The 17,206-nt window shown below is 39.2% G+C and overlaps 1 long non-coding RNA gene across 1 annotated transcript; it reads right to left on the reverse strand.

Moving 5' to 3' along the window:
- Window positions 1–4,095: 4,095 nt before the first annotated feature.
- On the reverse strand, window positions 4,096–16,858 carry LOC102972912. Its single transcript, XR_446819.3, has 3 exons — window positions 16,727–16,858; window positions 9,989–10,086; window positions 4,096–4,539 (listed from the first exon to the last, which is right to left on the reverse strand). It is a non-coding gene; the product is annotated as an uncharacterized LOC102972912 (long non-coding RNA).
- Between the last annotated feature and the right edge of the window lie 348 nt (window positions 16,859–17,206).

Below are 17,206 nucleotides of genomic sequence, written 5' to 3' on the forward strand. Positions count from 1 at the left end.
CGGGCTCTGTACTGACAGCGCAGAGCCTGGAGCCTGTTTCGGATTCTGTGTCTCCCCCTCTCTCTGCTCCTTCCCTGCTCACACTCTTTCTCTCAAACATAACTAAAGATTAAAAAAAAATTTAAACTTGTTGAGTCTGTTTTCTCATTTGAGTAATAATTTTTACATGACCCTGTTGTTGTGGGGATTAACTGAGATTAAGGCACATAAAGCTCCTGGAACCAGAAGAGGATTACTCTGAGTCCCTCCCTCCATGCTAAGAGGCACCTTGCTTTCTACCCGTGGGCTCTTGCTTTCTACCCACTCACCTGCCCTCTGTGTCCTCAGGGCCCTGTCCCCAGGCTCCATTCTGGGCACCTCCTTCCCATCTAACAGCACATGATATTTCTGTCCTGTGATCCATTTTTTCATTGACCTCCATACTTCCCCTGGGAGGTAGGTGAGGCAGCAGCACCATTTCTAGCATGCCCAACATCAAAGAGCACATCATGGCAAGAACAGCAAGAAAACAACCTGCCATCTTGGGACACTTACTATGTGTGCTCGGCACAGTGCACAATTAGGTCATTTTATCCACACAAACAACATGGCGAGGCAGGTATTTTTATCCCACTCTACAGAGTTTAGGCAGTTTGTGAGTTTTCCAAAGTTGTACAGAGAGTAACTGCTATACCAGAATTTGAACCCCCTTCTCATCCGCTGTAAAGGCCTCCCCCCCTCTCCGGCAGCAACCTGGATTCCTGGAAAACTGCTTTTCTTCCAATAAAATCCTATCCTCTAGGAACAGCCTAGTACTCACAGTTGCCACAAGCACAGTGCTGGGCATTTCAGTAACACCTTCTCTTTGCTTGGAAACATTTCTGCTTAGGATAACTAAATGTCTAATGCAGAATAACCCAGGATATGTACTCTCATGACTCAGTCTTTCCATGGCCAGAATCAGATAATCCCCAGAAAAATATCAACCCTGGCTATTCTCATAAGAGTGCTTCAAGGGAGAAGGAAAGCATAGATTCACTCTTTTTCTTCCCCTTTCCTGTTCACTTGGGTGGAAACAGTACTTGCTTAGCCCTGAAAATATGTATTTTTAAATGTTTTTCAAGCGGTTCTATGATAAACCTGGATTTTCAGACTTAAGGTCCTGACCTATTGAGTGGTTCATGAAATCAGTGTATTGAGTTGTGACTAGGAATTTGCTTTTCTTAGCAATAGAGTAGAAAATATCAGTGCGTACCTCACATAAGTATTACTTCATGAAACTTTTGCCTTGGTTATGTATCCGTGAATATGTATATATGCATATGTATATGTATGCTAGGTCACAATGTAAAATGTATTTCTAGGGGCACCTGGGTGGCTCAGTCGGTTGAGCATCCGACTTCGGCTCAGGTCATGATTTCACAGTTGGTGGGTTCGAGCCCCGCATTGGACTCTGCTGACAGCTCAGAGCCTGGAGCCTGCTTCAGATTCTGTGTCTCCCTCTCTCTCTCTCTCTGCCCCTCCCCCACTCACGCTCTGTCTCTCAAAAGTAAATAAAAATGTTAAAATTTTTTTTCTGTGTCATTCCAATTTTATTTTTATTTATTTTTTATTATGAAATTTATTGTCAAATTGTAAATTTTTTAAAATGTATTTCTATGAGTCTCAGAAAGGATTTGGAAAATGCCAACTGTTTGTTGTGTAGAATTGCCATTAGGATTTATTATATTAACAGTTCTTATGTTTTTTGTCTCAGGACACTTCATACTCTTAAAATTTACTAAGAATCCCAAAGAACTGTTGTTTATAAGGGTTATATCTATCAATATTTACTGTATTAGAAATTAAAACTGATAAATTCAATCTTTACAAACTTCATTTAAAATAACAACTAGAAACCCATTACACATTAACATATTTTTAATCCTATATATATATATATATATAAACACACAAATATACATACATACATATATATGTATATATAGTATACACAGAGTATATACATAGTATATATGCATATACATAGTATATAATATGCATATTCTATAATATGCATATACTATTGCATATTAGTATATTAGTGAGAAGAGTGATGTTGTTTTTACGTTTATTGAACATCTGTAATGCCTGGAGTAAACACACCCTAAGGTGACCCCAGTGAGTCAAGGGAGTGAGGGAGAACCGACAACTTGCTTCTAGCCAAAAGAATGTGGTGAAGGTGATGATAGAGTCACTCCTGTGACTGTGTTAGGTTATATAAGACTCCATCATAGCAGACTGGAGTGAGATTTTCCTGCTGGCTTTGGAGAAGTAGTTACAATGTTGTGGGAAGCAAAGACTAATGTTGTCACATGGCAGGGAACTGTGAGCGGCCTCCGGTTGCCGAGAGCAGTCCCCGGCCAACAGCTGGCCAGAAAATAGGGACTCTGGCGCTGTAACTCCAAGGCACTGAATTCTGCCAATAAGCAGTGCACTTGGACAAGGACCCTGAGCCTCAGATGAAATTGTGCCCTTGGCCAACGTCTTAATTTTAGCCTTGCGAGACCTTGTACAAAGACCCTGAGGAGCCCATCTGAATCCAGACTCCTGACTCACAGAAACTGATACAAATGGGTGTTGTTTTCAGCTGCTATGATTGTGGTTATTTTTCACACAGTAATGGGAAACGAATACATATGACTACTTATACCTGCTTCTGCATTCAACCTATTGTGATAAGATGTTTTAACTGAAGTATCTGAAGAAAATTCACCCTCTCACAGATACGCACTTAGAAGAGGGAAAAGTATTTTATTAGTTTTTTTTCAATCCTGCTGGGAGGGGGAACTAGGGTACTACTATAATGGGTACAGAATTTCAGTTGGGGATGATGAAAAATTCTGGATATGTAATGGGTGGTGGTTGTACAACAATGTGAATACACCTAATGCCACTCAACTGTACACTTTAAAAAATGGTTAAGGGGTGCCTGGGTGGCTCAGTTGGTTGAGAGTCCAACTTTGGCCCAGGTCATGATCCCGCAGTTTGAGCCCCCCATCGGGCCCTGTGCTGACAGTGCGGAGCCTGGAGCCTGCTTCAGAATCTGTGTTTCCCTTTCTCTCTGCCCCTCCCCAGCTCATGTGCTCTCTCTTACCCTCTCTCTCTCTTTCTCAAAAATAAATAAAAACATTGAAAAGATTTTTTTAAATGGTGAAAATGGTGAATTTTATATTATGTACATTTTACCACAATTAAAAAAAAAAAAAAAAACCAAATTATCCACAGTTCAGAGACCAAAACAGTTAGTTACAATGTGGAATATGAAATCATAGCAATGATTTTCATACTCTATTCCATTAAAATCCATTAGTCAACTTCGTACTTCAAACGGCTTTTACTGGTCCATGATTCTGTAACATCGTGCATTGATTATCTGAGAAATATTGGTCTACTAAATTATGCAGATCTTCTAAAAAGTAACTCCCTTAGTTATACAACATAAAAAATACATATTCATTAACATCATTACTAATCTCATCAGAAAAGTCATTAAGTTTGGATAAACTGTTAACCTCATGATCTAAGACAAAGAGGGAAAATGAGTAGTGGATACAGATTTACCAAAATTCTGGTTTTTCCTTGAGAGCTCAACTTTTATCATTGGCAACAAATACAGTACTGTTTGCTATGTGCTCTTACATAGAGATTTAAAATGTGATTTTAAGGCCCTGATTGGGAAGAGCAGCTACTGCCCGAACTGTTCCACAGAAAATGGAAGACAAGATGAAAACCATCTTTGCTGCTTTGATCATATTTATTTTGAGAGTCATTGGACATGGTTTTACTTTCAACAGATTCCTTTACTAAGGACTTGCAATTCTGTGTATCAATTATACTGAGTTTAGTATCATTATATGAAACTACGTTAATATGTATTTTCAAAAATAAAATTTGAGGGGCGCCTGGGTGGCTCAGTCGGTTAAGCGTCCGACTTCAGCTCAGGTCACGATCTCACGGTCCGTGAGTTCGAGCCCCGCATCTGGCTCTGGGCTGATGGCTCAGAGCCTGGAGCCTGCTTCCGATTCTGTGTCTCCCTCTCTCTCTGCCCCTCCCCCGTTCATGCTGTGTCTCTCTCTGTCTCAAAAATAAATAAACGTTGAAAAAAAATAAAAAAATAAAAAAATAAAATTTGAAAAGAGACAACTGTTTACTGAATGCCATCTTTCTCAAGGTACAGAGGTAAAAATAATCCAACTGGCATTGTTTGATGGTTTGAAGTATGTGGGTCTGCTCTACTAATCTTGACAGAGATATTTAAGAGATGGCACTATGAATCTAAATTTTAAAGTATATTTACATTGCATGCAATCAACAAGCAAAATTATACACATAGTTTTTTCCTTAACAAATTGGACACTGTGACTGTAATCATGACAAACCAGTGAAAATGCAAACCAATCACAAAATAAACTCTTTAAACATGATGTGCACAATGCCTCAGAAAGGTTTAACATGTGGTTGTTTCCTCCTTTTGTTTTTACTTCTTTTTTTTCTTTTTTTTATGATTCATCTTTTGTCCTAAAAAGAAAAAAATAATCATTTGCTTCAATAAAATAGAGATACATAGACTTTCTTTATTTAAATGTATTTACTTTTGAGTAAGGATTATGTTCACATGGTTTAAAATTTAAAAGGTTAAAAAGTCTCCTTTCCACACCTATCAACCATCCACCTAATTTTTCTCAAAGGCAACAAGTTTTGCAAATTTCTCGTGTATCAGAAACATTTGTATCCAGTTATAGGCCAATAGGTATAAATATTTTTTCCTCCACCACCATTTCCATAAACAGTAGCATATTTTATACACCAGTCTGTGACTTAATAACTGGAAGGCCATTCCTAATCGGTAAGAAAAGGATTCCTTAATATTTTTTATGATTGCAATGTATCCCATTGTAAGGATATTCCAGGATCCCCAAGAGCACACTCACTTCTGACATGGACTGAAAAGTTAGGGATTCCCAGCATGATGTGTGACAATATGCATGGAGTATTGCCAACTAGAGAAGCTCACCCAAGCCCTGGTATCCAGAGTTTTTATTAGTGCTCTGTTACATGGACATGACTGACTACCCACATGGCTGGTCTCAATCTCTAGCCCCTCTGGAGGTCCACCTGAAACTGACTATCAGCCTATGCCCCATCCTAAATCACATGATCCAAGGCCCCTAAGCAAACAAAGACACTACTAGGCAAGACATTCCAAGGGTTTCAATATTACCACCCAGAAGTCAAGGGCAAAGGTTAGATCTCTCTTTGGGCAAGGTTAAATTCTTTACTATACACCTGTATTATAATTTATTTATGTATTCTATTGTTGATTGATATTTGGCTTCTTTCTATATTTTGACTGTTATGACCAAAACTGCCATAAACATTCTTGTACATGAAGGTATACTGGAATAAAAGTGCATGAATTTACCCAGAAAATATATGTAGGAGTATGACTGCTAGGTGTTTCATGTGTATTTGATATAATTTATCATTGTTTATTTCATGGCGTCTGGGTTTTGTGAGATATACACATCTCACAAAGGCCTTCCTCTCTGATGAGGGACAGAAGCAGAAAAATGTTTACCCTTAGCCCAGAAGGCTGACCTAAAGCCTGCATAGGTTCAATAAGGATCAAAAACGTGCTGCTTGCTCCGTTCTTTAAGGGTCTCCTGACTGCCTGTATATCTCACCGATAGTTAATACTGAAGAATGATAAGCACCAGAGGAATCTTGCAAAAGTAGTTTTACAAGTAGAAATTCAAAGAAATTTGAAGAAACTTTTGTAATCTGATACTCCCTGCATGGGCCCTTCTCTTTGATTACTGAGCACATAACCACCAGCCTCACACAGCACAAGTGCAGCTCTCTCTGCCCACAGGTCGTGTCCCCGTGCTGTTTAAATAAACTTAGTAAGTTGTGCCGTAAATGTCTCAAGAATTCTTTCTTGACTGTTGCACTCAATGACCCTGCATTACTCTCCAGTTGATTATTTTAATAATCTCCTAGTGGTTTCTTGCGACTCTTTTTGGTTTCTCTTTTTTTTTTTTTTTTTGCACTTAGATATTTGATCCATCTGGAACCTACCTGAATACAAGGTTGAAGTATGGACCTGGCTTTAATTTTTTTCCCAGATAGCTAGTTGTATCAACACTATTTCTTAAATAAGCCAACTTTTCCCTACTGATTTGAGGTGACTCATTTATCAGATATCAAATCTGTCTGTATTTTTTTTCTTGTGTTAGTTCATTGACCTGTCCATCTAGCCATGTACCAATATTTTTTTCTCAGGTACAGAGGTAAACTGACAAAACTGTAAAATATTTAAAGGGTACAATGTGATTATTAGATATATGTATACACTGTGAAAAGATTCCCACCACGGAGTTGATTAACACATCCATCAACTCTCAGGTTTACTTTTTCTTTTTTTTTTTTAGTGAGAGCATTTAAGTTCAAACTTAATTATAGACACAGTATCATCAACTGCAGTTACTATGTAATAGATTAGGTATTATTCTTACTGCAACTAAAAGTTTGTATCCTTTTATCAACCTCTCTCTCTCTCTCTCTCTCTCTCTCCCCCAACACCTGGCCCCTGGCAACTATTTCTCTACTGTTTTTATGAGTTCAACGTTTCATTTTTTAGATTCCACACATAAGTAATACCATGCAGTATATGTCTTTCTCTGACTGGCTTATTTAATTTAGCATAATGCCCTCCAGCTTCACCCATATTGTCACAAAAGGTAAGATACACCCTGTATCTTGGCTATTGTGAATAATGCTCCAATAAATATGGGAGTGGGGCAGGTGGCTAGTGTCTGACTTTTGATCTCGCCTCAGGTCTTGACCTCGGTGTTATGAGTTCAAACCCTGCACTGGGCTCTGTGCTGGGTGTGGAGTCTACTTAACAGAAACAAACAAACAGGGGCGCCTGGGTGGCTGAGTCAGTTAAGTGTTCCTCTTGATTTTAGCTCACGTCATGATCTCACAGTCTGTGGGACTGAGCCCCATGTCGTGTCGGGCTTCCCACTGGCTGTCAGTGGAGTCTTCTTGGTTTTCTCTCTCTCCCTTTCTCCCTAACCCTCCCCGGCTCATGTATGCTCTCTCTCTCTCTCAAAACAGATGAGCTTTAAAAAACAAAGAAACCTGGGAGTAGAGGTATGTCTTCAAGACAGTGATCTTGTTTCCTTTGTTTACATACCCAGAAATGAGATTGCTAGATCATATGATAGTTCTATTTGTAATTTTGTTAGGAACTTCGATACAGCTTTTCATAGTGGCTGTACCAGTTTACATTCTCATCAACAGTATACAAAGATTCCCTTTTCTCAACAACCTTGCCAGCATTTGTTATCTTATCTTTTTGATAACAGACATCCTAACAAGTATGAGGGGATATCTCATTGTGATTTAGTGTTTTTAAAATATTTTTCTTATTTTTTATTTTAGAGAGCACACGTGAGAGGTGGAAAGGGACAGAGGGAGAGAAAGAGGGATTTTTTTTTTTTTGAGAGGGGGAGAGAGAGAGAGAGAGAGAGAGAGAGAGAGAGAGAGAGAGAACGAACAGGGGAGGGACAAAGTGAGAGGCAGAGAGAGAATCTTAAGCAGGCTTCATACCCAGTGCAGAGCCTGTGGGGCTTGATCCTATAAGCCTGGGATAATGACCTGAGCTAAAATCAAGTCAGACGTTCAGCCGACTTAGCCATCCAGGCACCCCACTCTTGCATGGTGGTTTTGGTTTGTATTTCCCTGGTGAGGAGTGTTGCTGGACACCTTTTCATGTACCTGTTGGCCGTTTGCATGTCTTTTTGGAGAAATGTCTATTCAAGTCCTCTGCCCATTTTTAAATTGGGTTTTTTGGGGGTTTTATTTTTTGGTTTGAATTTATGAATTCCTTTTATAAATGTTTAATATTAATACCATATTGGACTGGATGTGTGGTTTGCAAATATTTTCTCCCTCTAAAGGCTCGAGGAAAGAATCTTTCCTTTCCATTTCCAGCTTCTCCTGCCCCCAGATGTTCCTTGGCCTGTGGCACATAACTCCGGTTGCTGGCTTGATAGTCATATGATCCCCCTCGTTCATATCTTCTTACAACACCCTTCTTCTCCTCTTCTCACACCACCACCAGTCACTGGACTCAGGTTCCTCCTATCCCCCTGATTCCAGTGTGATCTAATCTTAACAAAATACACCTGGAAAGACTATTTCCAAATAAGGTCCCATTCTAAGGTTCTGGGTGGACATGAGTTTTGAAGGGGATACTATTCAACACACTATAGTGTGTATACATTCCTGATATATTGACCCTTTTATCATAATGAAATGTCCCTCTTTGTCTCTAGTAATATATCTCAAAATCTAATTTGTATGTGTTTCATTAGCTTCATAAAATCAATTAAAAGGTATTCTATATCCTTTCATATTCTGGAGGAGATTATCATATATAATATGGGACTCACCTATTCCCTGAAAATCTTAAAAGAACTAAGTGGAAAATCTGCCTATCAATTTGTGTTTTGGATAACATTTATGACTTCTCCCATGAAGAAGTTTTGTTTTGTTAACTCTTTGAGTCAATCTTGGCAATTCAGAGGTACTATACTGCAGTGTTTCTCAATGAGAGTTCTATTTACATTTTGGATGGGTCAATTCTTTATTTTTCAGGATCATCCTTCACATAGCAGGACAATTATTTTGGGCCACTAACCACTAAATGCTAGTAACACTCCCCAGTCATTAGGAAAGCTAGATCCATACTCCCATGCATTTCCAAATAGCCCTTGGGAGAGGTCATTTGAGAATCAATGGCATGGTAGTTAAGAAGGTGGACTACAGAACCAGACTTCTTGGGTTTGAATACAAGCTGGGACACTACTGAACAAAGCTTAGCTGAATTAATCCATCTGGTATCTCGGCTTCCTTATTTGTAAAATCAGAATAGTAATGGCACCTATTTTTAAAAATTTTTTTAAATTTATTTTTGAGAAAGAGAGAAAAAGAGAAAGAAAGAGAGCAGGCAGGGGAGAGGCAGAGAGAGAGGGAGACACAGAATCCGAAGCAGACTCCAGGCTCTGAGCTGTCAGCACAGAGCCTGATGCAGGGCTCGAACCCACAAACCGCGAAATCATGACCTGAGCCAAAGTCGGACGGTTAACTGACTGAGCCATTCAGGCGCCCCAGTAATGGCACCTATTTAATTATTGTTATGATGATTAGTTGATACACCTAAAGTTCTTAAAATAACATCTGGTACATAGTACGTGTTTGATAAATATTAGCGAACATTATTCTACCAATTTGTCATCTCAACATGTTTTTATGTGACTGGATAATATTTTGAAATGTCAACTTTTCTTCTCCTTTTGGCTCATCTTTTTCTTATCTCTCCTCCCTCTTATTCCTTCTCTTATTCCTTACTCCTTGTAGGCAGCTAGGCAGCTGTGAGCTCATTGTTTTAGGGACGGAATAAAGCAGGGTAGTAAACAGAAAAAAAAGAATTCTTCCTGAATTTGATTTCTAAAATTGTAAGCCATTAGGAGAATAGAGAAGGTTCCATATATAGATACAATATTTGGGAGAAATATAACTGGAGAGAATTGGACTGAGTCTCACTTCCCCATACCCCCACCCCAAGCTGCAACAAGACTAGAAAGAAATTTTCAGACGAAGGAAGAAGAAAATAGATATTGTGGGGAAGTGATAGGAGTATACAAGTTGATAGACCTCAAAAAGATAAACCCTGTACTCTGATTCATTGGACACCAGAGAAGTAGTAAGGATCCATGCAAATACGAGGAATCTAAGGCCGGGGGAAAGGGAGGCTATACTCTGAGCTGTGGGATAGTAACATGATACCAGAGAACAAATGAGCAGGAGGACAGATTATGCTGACCAGGCTTTAAATCACCTTGCATTTGGTATCCCTGCATGGCATGACATGGAAGTAACAGAGAGAGAGCCACCATACCTGATGGGACTAGGCAGACAGGAATGAAGACATCTCAGTAGCAAATAGCATGGATCAATGGCAGGACCAGACAGAACGACGGACATCTCAAAAGGTACCTGAATGAACAGATAACACTGAAATCTAGTTGAGTATCTTCCCCCCACCCATGCTGTGGAAACATGAAAACCACTCCCTGCTTCCTCATCTCTCTATCCCCATCCCTCAAACTCCAAATTGGCAGACAGCAGGTTTCATCCCTCTCCAGTTGAGTGAAGCCTTCGAAAAGAAAGTAAGAATTATAGAAAAATAAATTTGGATTTCTTGTATAACTGGGTTGTAGACAGATTTATAGGTCTACGTAAGCAGTCATTAACATTTTCATGTTCTAAGTTTTTAGAGCAATATATCTGTTGATATATCCTTTATTTTTTAATTTTTATTATAATAATAAACTTTTTTTAGTCTTTGCATTTGCTTATATTTCTTTTTTTTTTCAACTCAGTTTGTCAAAGGTTTGAATCTAAAATTAGAAGAAAGCAAATGGGATGGAGACAATTGTTTTTCATCATAAACCGTCCACACTCCTTGATCTTTTAATCATGTGCATGCATTATGTTGCTGAAGGTTTTAAACTATGTTTTGAAAGAATGAATGGTAAGCAAGGAGACAGAGCCAAGAAACATAAACTATATTTTATGAAACACAGTTTTATACAGAAAAATTGGCATTGTGGCTGGAGGGATTGTCGAAGTCAAGGGTAGGATTTTAAGAGAGATTCTGGACAAACTACAGTGCTTTTTTTTTTTAACTTAAAAAATCTACTTTTAAATTTGCATACAGTATGAGTGTGTGTGCGCACAGTACTATGCATTTTAACACACGCATAAATTCTTTTAACAACCATTAACAGTATACAGAACAATTCCAGTATCTCAAAAAATTCCTTCATGTTACTCCTTTGCAGTCAGACCCTTTCAAAACCTTTAAACCTTAGCAATCACTGGTGTGCTCTCTGTCCCTTTAGTTTTGTCTTTTCCAGAATATCAAATAAATGGAATCATACAGTATGTAACCATTTGAGATTGGCTTCCTTTGCTTAATAAACACATTTGAGTTGCTGCATATATCAATAGTTTCTTCCTTTTTTTTTTTAATGTTTATTTATTTTTGAGAGAGAGAGAAAGAGAGAAACAGAGCACCAGTGGGGGAGGAACAGAGAACGAGGGAGACACAGAATCCAAAGCAGGCACCAGGCTCTGAGCTGTCAGCACAGAATCTGACGTGGGGCTCGAACCCACAAACTGCGAGATCATGACCTGAGCTGAAGTCGATGCTTAACCGACTGAGCCGCCCAGGCGCCCCATTAGTTTGTTCCTTTTTATTTCTGCATACTATTCCATTGTATGGATGAATCACAATGTGTTTATCCATTTACACACTGAAGGGCATTTAGTTCATGTAGTTTTTCTTGTTTAGTGTGCTAACATGGTGAATTACACTGACTGATGTTCAAATGTTGAACCAGCTTTGCTTTGGGACATTTCGGACAATTACTAAAAATGCTGCTATAAACATTTATGTACGTATTTTTGTGTTAACGTATGCTTTCATTTCTCTGAGACAAACATACAGAAGTGGAATTGTTGGATTATATGGTAAATGTATGTTTAACTTCATTATAAGAAACTGAACAACTGCTTTCCAAAGTGGCTGTACTATTTTGCATTCCTGTAGCAACTGTTCTGGTTTCTCCACATCTTTGCTGGCACTTAGTCCTGTTACTTATTTTATCCATTTTAATAGATGTGTAATATTTCTTGTGGTTTTAATCTACATTTCCCTAATGATTAATGATGCTGAACATCTTTTCATGTGCTTATTTGCCATCTGTATACCTTTAGTGAAGTGTCTGTTCAAACTTTGCCCATTTTTTATTGAGTTGTTTTCTTGTTAGGTTTTGAAAATTCTTTAAATATTTTGGACACAAGTCTTTTGTGACATTTAGCCATACCTTTCATCTTCTTTTTCTTTTTCATACCTTTCATTTTCTTTGTAGTATCCTTCATGTAGCAAAATATTTTAATTTTGGTAAAGTCCAATTTATCAATCTTTTCTTTAAAAAAAAAATTTTTTTTAACGTTTATTTATTTTTGAGACAGAGAGAGACAGAGCATGAACAGGGGAGGGGCAGAGAGAGAGGGAGACACAGAATCTGAAACAGGCTCCAGGCTCTGAGCTGTCAGCACAGAGCCCGACGCGGGGCTCGAACTCACGGACCACGAGATCGTGACCTGAGCTGAAGTTGGACGCTTAACCGACCAAGCCACCCAGGCACCCCTAAAAAAATTTTTTTAATGTTTATCCATTTTTTGAGAGATGGAGAGAGAGCACGAGTGAGGAAGGGGCAGAGAGAGAGGGAGACACAGAACCTGAAGCAGGCTCTAAGCTCTGAGCTGTCAGCATGGAGCCCAACACGGGGCTTGAACCCATGGACCGTGAGATTATGACCTGAAGTCAGACACTTAACCAACTGAGCCACCCAGGCACCCCATATCAGTCTTCTCCTTTAAATATGGTGCTTTCGGTATTGTATCTAAGAACTCTTTGCCTAATCCAAAGTCACAAAAATTTTTTTCTCTTATGTTTTCCTCAAGAGTTTCATATTTTAACTTTTACTTTTAGGTCTATGATGCAGCTTTGATTTAATATTTATATGTGGTGTGAGATGTAGGTCAAGTTTCATTTTTTTCACAGGTAGATATCCAGTTTTTCCAGCACCATGTATAGAAAGGGCTATGCTTTCTTTATTGAATTGCATTTGCACCTCTGTCAAAAATGAGTTGGCCAATTTTTGTGGGTCTATTTCTGGACTCTATTCTATTCCATTGGTCTATGTGTCTATCCTTTCACCAATACCATATTGTCTTGATTACTATAGGTTCATAGTATGCCATACAATTAGGTTGTGTGGATTCTTCAACTTTGCTCTTCACTTGTAAAGTTGTTTTTGCTATTCTAGTTCCTTTATCTTTCCTTATAACTTTTAGATTCAACTAATCTATACGTACAAAAATCCTGATAGGATTTTTATTGCAGTTGTATTAAATGCATAGATCAATTTGGGAAGAATTGACATCTTAACTATACTGAATCTTTAATCCATGAATACTGTATGGGTGTCCATTGCTTTCTTTCATTGGCATTTTGTACTTTTCGGCATAAAGATCCTGCACATATTTTGTTAGATTTATACCTAAGTATTTCATTTGTGGGAGAGAGGAGTGGGTCACCTTCCAATTGTTCATTGCTAGTGTAGAAACACAATTGTTTCACCTTTTACCCGACACCCTACTAAATTCATTTCTTAACATTAGGACCTTTATGTAGATTTTTGAGCTTTACTACATAGACAGTTACGTCATCTCAAAATCAAGATAAATTTATTTCTTCCTTTCCAATCAGAATGCCTTTTATTTTTCTTCCTTACTGCAATTGCTTGGACTTCACCAAAATATTGGGTATGAGTAGGGAAAATGTACATCCTTGTTGGGTTCCCAATCTTGGGAGGAGGGAACATTCAGTCTTTCCCCCATTAAGTGTGATGTAACTCTAGGTTTTGTGGATGCCTTTAATCAGAGTCCTTCTATTCCTAGATTGTTTTTTTTTTTTTTTTAACATTGAGATATGAAGACAGCCACGTACGTTATAAATGTTATGGTTATATTCTATTTGTTTGCTGAAGTAAAAATGCACAATTTTTAAGATAGAAACAAATGCATAGAAAAGTAGTGAATGCCATCTCTTGAAGAGACTACTAAGACCATGTCAAATGCTACCACCCCTCCTCACTCTTACATTATCTCTCTGCCATTTTACCGATGTGGTCTCTTTGATGGAGTAGGCGTAGGGATGCTGAATTGCCAGAGCAGTTTTGCTTGGAAAGCCAGAATCTGGCCAGGCACATCTCAACTGCTCAAGGAGTCCCAGCCTGAGAGTCCTCTTGTGAAGTCCTCAGATGATGGTCATTACCATAGCTATTAAAGAACCAATGACCTCTAGATGGGTTGGATTCTTTTTTGGGGCTCCAGACATGAATTTGACCTCATCTTGGATGAACCAAATTTTTATTTATTTATTTATTTATTTATTTATTTATTTATTTATTTATTTATAGGAGCACAGATGAAACCTCTTGGGTTTGTGATGCTGAGTTTTAAAAAATCATGGATGTTGAATTTTTAGTGGTTTTTTTTTTTTTTGCATCTATTCAGAGGATCATGTAGTTTTTCCTGTTTAGTCTGTTAATGTGGTAGATTATACTCATATCTGAATGTTGAGCCAGACTTGAATTCGTAGGATAAATGACACATGGTCACAAAGCATTTTTCTTCTAACATGTCGGATTCAATCTGCTAAATTTCTTGAGGATTCTTGCATCTTTGTTCATGAGAAATATGGATTTGGTTTTGTCTATATTGGTTTTATCTGATTTTGGTCTCAGATAATTTTGATTTCATAAAAATGAGTTGGGAAGTCTTCCTTCTTCTATCTGCTGGAAGAGCTTGTGTAGAACTATTATTTTGTCTTTCAATGTTTGGTAAAATTCACCAGTGAAGCCATCTGGACTTTTAAATACAAATTTGATTCCTTTAATAGTTACAGTACTATTCAGCTTATCTGTTTCTTCTTGGGTACATTTTGGTAGCTTTGATAGTGGTCTATTTCATCTGAGTTGTTGAATTTGTGAGTATATAGTTGTTCATATTATTCCCTTATTATCCACTGGGTCAGTAATGATACTCTCTTTGAACATGTATACATCAGGAATGACACAGTACGATCAAAAACAGATAAAAAAGAGAAGGTATGTAACTACGGCTGCAGAGGCCTCAAGCCTTGTTATCATGGACTCCTTCCTGTCTTTAAATTCTATATCCAGTCAGGTACCGCATCCTTTTGATTTGTCCTTGCCAGTATTTCTTGCAGTTTCCCTCCATTTCCATTACTGCTTGGCACAGCCCTGTAATATCTCCTAAACTATCTACCTAATTATTCCACTGCCTGCCTAACCAGTCTCACTGCCTTTTCCCACTTTAATTCACCCTTCACACTCCTGCCAGGCTTTATTTCTTAACTTCCAATGGTTCCACTCTGCCTACAAGATAAGGATCCTCTACGTCTGGTTTAGTCTTGCCTTTTGAATTGCAGTCCATTGTATCCTCCTAAATCAGGGGGGTCTTTAACATGCAAGCTTTGGAAGGGAGGGATGGGTCATGAATCTCCTAAAATTAGAGTATAAAATGTGATATGAATGTGAACTTTATTTCCAAGGCAAGGTTCCACCCATTATCAGATATTCAAAATGAAAAAGAAAAAAAAAAGTGCTAGGAAAAACCTTCAACCTAATCTTTGTTTCTATAATGTCTCAAGAATACACTATTAAAAAAAAAAAACCAAAACACAATACAGCCTCTCCAACAGTTCCCACATCAGTAGTAATCACTCATTTCTCTGAACTTAAGAGTCACATAACTTTAATGATCTAGCCTAACCTTAACATTTTACAGATGAGGACATAATCCAGCACTTAACAAATTTGTCCAAAGTGGCTCCTGTAGAACTTTTCTGTGCAACTGAGTGCTGGTGTGCTATTTTGCTGGTCTTTTTTTATGAATAAATTTCATATTTCTCCTTGAGGTCAGGAACTAAACCTCAGAGTTCTTTGAAACTCCAATTATCTTTACTGTCTTACATAAACTAGCTGCTCAAATGTTTGCTGAGAACAGTGATAATGAAAAAGTCATACTGAGGCAAAGGAAGAGGGCTGGTTAGCGAGTACTGGGTTAGGAATACATTTTTAAGAAGCATAATAAGCACATTTGGAGGACACAAAATATTAGTAAGCTCAGATCTTAGCCTCTGATATAATGTGAACTCTCAAGAGTCTGCACGAGGAGAGCTCTGACAGTTCCTAGACAGAGGCCAAATTTCCACAAACAGGGATGCTCGAGACAGCATTCAGAAACAATTCCTCAGAAGCAACTAACAGGGGGATGTCCAGGTATCGTTAAAGAGAAAGGACTACAGCACCTGCTTTTGAGTGAGCTACGCAATGGATTCGAATTTCAACTCCACCACATCCATGCTATGTCACCTTGAACAAATTATTGAACTTTCCTGTGCTTCGGTTTACTCATTTGTATCTCCCTAAAGATTGTCGCCATGATTAAAATAATGCCTGTGAAGTGCTTAGGTCAGGGTCTTAACGCCTAAGGCACTCCTTCATTAATTGTTGCTATTATTTAACGAGAAGAAGGGTTTGGGGACGGAAGGAGGGCGCTGTGCGGAGAGGGATGGTCCGTTCCGTCGGAAGCGGGAAGATTCTGTAGCAGACAGGTAAGGTATATTAAAAGAAGGGCGAGGAGTCGCGTTTCCATGGTGTGTACCCGCAGGACCCCTCAGTGGCAGCGAGAGGAAGGGCTGGGAGAAGTGTCAGACCAAGAACACACCCTCCACAGTATATATACGAGAAACCAGAGATCGGCTAAGATGAATGAAGCGTAGGAGAAAGGTCTTATCTTTTAGGGAAACCTGGAGCTTTGGAAGCGGCCTCATTTGGGAAGAGGAGGAGGACAGCCCAGGGCGTGGCCGAGAGGTCGGGAGAGACGTTGAGGGGCGGTGGGGGAAGCGGGAAGGGGAAGAAAACGCCAATGCGGCCCTTTTCCAGTCACTGGACTGACTGCGACCGTCACTTACAGGAAACTGTAGGGGAAACGACCATTTGGGGCGGGCTTGACACTCCCTGCACGACGATGCCTAGGAAACACCGAAGCAAAAGCCACGGAGCCGGATATTCTACCACGCGGTCGTTGCGCGACTGCAACGCGCTGGGGCAGCAGCCCAGGAGGCGCCCCGCCCACGACGCAGAGAGGGGCGTGGCCACGGGCCACATCCGGCCGCGAGTCCTTTAGCCGGGGCTGCGGGCGCGGGGGCGGTTCTGCACTGGCTGTCACGCTCTTCAGAGGGCGTTTCCGCACGCGACGTCGGGAACCTGCAGCCGTTAGGCAGATTGTCGCCAAATGGCAGCCTTTTTCCGGTATTTGTTTGGGATTCCATTTCAAATTCTATAGTGGATTGCTGCCAAATGGCAGAGGCTTCCTGGGATTTGGTTTTCCATAGATTAGTTTGCCCAGATTTGATACCAGTACAATATTGAGATTTCTCATCCAGCACTGT

This window comes from Panthera tigris, chromosome F3, assembly GCF_018350195.1.
Source record: "Panthera tigris isolate Pti1 chromosome F3, P.tigris_Pti1_mat1.1, whole genome shotgun sequence".
In the NCBI taxonomy this organism is placed as follows: domain Eukaryota; kingdom Metazoa; phylum Chordata; class Mammalia; order Carnivora; family Felidae; genus Panthera; species Panthera tigris.